Raw genomic sequence first — 3,113 nt, forward strand, 5'->3', positions numbered from 1 at the left:
CAGAAAGCAAAGTTCAATTATGGGTAATCCAATGTTGACATAAACCAGTCAAACTTGGTGCAAAAAAAAAGTCCTCCTGTCTTCCACATGTAAAATCCTGTAATACATTCCAAGCATTCATGAGTTCAGCAACAAACAACAAAGCAGGCAATTCGTGAGAGCAATCATTTTGAACTACTTTCCTAACATGAAAGAAAGCACAGGAATAAAAGGTCCATCTAAATAAAAGACACATTAACAATTAGCATGTATGACTAGCTCAATGCTCAATACATACTCAATCCAACAATTACACATTAAGTACTAATCACCAAAACCATATAGGGCATGTAAGAAAAAAAACAACACTACTTACTGATTGACCAAAAGGAAACAAATTCAGTAACAAAAAAAGGTTTTGTTTACCCCAAGTCTAGATCCATCATGACCCAGGTGTCAGCTGGTGCTGCGTGTTCAGCTCCTCCAGGTTCCACACCGAGTCCCTCTGGATCCAGACTGACACATTACAACCTCTCCAATATATATATATATATATAGGGCAGTTGTGGCTCAGCGGTTAAGGCTCTGTGCCCGGTTGCATAAAGCACCTTAAGTGTAATTTTCCCTTAAGTTCGCCCTTATGTTTCCCTTAAACCTAAGGGTGTTGCAGAAAAAAACCCTTAAGTGTTACTTAAGTTTTTTTTCACTGAAACATCATACACCCTTAGAATTACCCTTAGGTGTCTATCTTTTACTTAAGTAATCCCTTAAAAACCGTTAAGTGTTGCATAAAGCCCCTTAACTGTCATTTTCCTAAGTACAGTTTAAGGTTAGGAAAACTTTACCTTAAGAGTAACGCAGACAAAAATAAGACGACATGGCTGAATTTATGGAACCAGCTGAAGATCATTATGTGCCAAGAAGAATTTTTAGGGATAGGGAGAACCCTTTGGACCATCTTAGCGATGAAAAACTGCTTCGAGAATATCGATTTGATCGCCGCGGAATTTATGAAATTGCTGACAAACTGGAAGGCGACCTTGACCATGTTACCCAGCGCAACCACTTACTACCCTCTGTGCATTTCTTTATCTATTGTAGGCTATTCGTTGTTTTAAAGCTCCTAGGTTAATGTGTATAGTAGCGTATCTATGGCAACAATAGATTTTTATAAACCTGGATCGCTGCCGTGAAACACTTAACGGTTTCCCTTACCTAAGAGAACTGTTTAAGGGATTATATGCAACACCCTTAAATCATTCCCTTAGTTAAGGGGAAATCACGCCTTAAGTCCCACACTTAACGGAAAAACTTAAGGTGCTTTATGCAACCGGGCACTGGGTTACTGACCAGAAGGTTGGGGGTTCAAGCCCCAACACTGCCAAGACACCACTGTTGGGTCTTCCCTTCTTGTCCTTATCCCATATTTCTTGCCACTCTTTCTTAATATTTATCTTAATAATAGATTTTATTTCCCCCTTACCTAGTGGTACTCTAATATCCTCTTCTTTTCTTTTTAAAGCCTTCTTCGCTAACTCATCAGCAGCTTCATTTCCATGAATCCCTTCATGTGCTGGTACAAAACAGAATCCGACTGTCCCTCCTTTCCTTTGAATACGATACAAGAGCATGAATATTTCATTCATCAAATCTTCTCTGGATGATCTTCAGGTAGCTAATGATGTTAATACCAATGCTGAATCAGAACATATAACTACTCTGTCAGGTCTGGTTTATCTACCCAAGTTAAACATATTATGATGGCAGTTATCTCTACAGAATATATAGATAAATTCGCTGTTAATCTTTTTGACATTTCTACACTTACTACTGGAATATACACTCCTATTCCTGTAATTCCTGTGGTTGGATCTTTTGATCCATCTGTATATATTTGTAGACTTTCATCAAATGTTCCCTGAACATGCTTTTTTACATTAGATGTTATTATGCCCATTTTCTCCCAGTCCCTTATCTTTCTAATATCTCCAGATCAATTTCAACCTCAGGAAAAGTCCATGCCGGTACCTCTCCCCATACAGGTGACATATTACACTCAGTCTCTGCAATCTGATATTTTTTCTGTTAAGGGGTGTTTCTGTTATATTCCATCCAAAATCCTTCCTTTTTTGTTTACATATTCCCAACAGTTATTTAATACCTCAGTAGCAATGTGATTTCCAGCATAACTCTTCATATATTTCCAGTATATCCAGTGATAATTTTTTCTCTATGCAAATTCAGTGGCATTTCATTTGCCTCAACCAGTAGAGCATTAATAGGTGTTATTTTTACTGCTCCTAAGCATATCCTAAGAACTCTATACTGTATTTTATCCAATCGCTTTAATACTGTTATTGATGCGGCACCATATATCATACAGCCATAATCCAACACAGATCTAATCATAGCTTGATATATCATCAACAATCCTATTCTTTCTGCTCCCCACTCTTTGCCAGCTATTGCCCTCATCACATTTAAGAACTTTCTATATTTATTATCAATTTCATCTATATGTTTTTTCCATGTATATCTGCTATCAAATCAGACACCTAGATATTTAAATGTTTTCACTCGTTCTAAAGCTTTATCATATAATATTCATTCATAATGTTCTGGGATTTCTCTTTTGCGAGTATAGAATATACAACATGATTTACTTGTTGACATTTTAAATCTCCAGTATACAGTTCCAACTTTTAATGGCTGCCTGCATGCATGAGATGACCTGCGAGATGTTTCGACCCCTCTTCCATATGGCGCCATCATCTGCATATAGTGCACATCCTATACCAGGGCCTACGTTTCCAAATATATCATTAATCATAACATTAAAAAGTTGAGGACTGATTACACTTGGTTACCCTGTGGTATACCATTTACTGCATTAAATACAGATGACTGGTTGAACCCAGCTTAACTACAAATGTTCTTTCAAATAAAAATTGTAACAACCAATTATACATTGAACCTGATATTCCCATTCTATCAGCTTTTATTAGCAATCATTCTTTCCATAATGTATCATATGCCTTTTCAATATCAAAATATACCACAGCCATGTTCCCTTTACAAAAAGCTTCACTATGATGCTGCGCTTTACTAAGCGCTTTTGGGAACAATCCTGATTT

The sequence above is a fragment of the Xyrauchen texanus genome, chromosome 22 (assembly GCF_025860055.1).
Source record: "Xyrauchen texanus isolate HMW12.3.18 chromosome 22, RBS_HiC_50CHRs, whole genome shotgun sequence".
NCBI classification, from domain to species: domain Eukaryota; kingdom Metazoa; phylum Chordata; class Actinopteri; order Cypriniformes; family Catostomidae; genus Xyrauchen; species Xyrauchen texanus.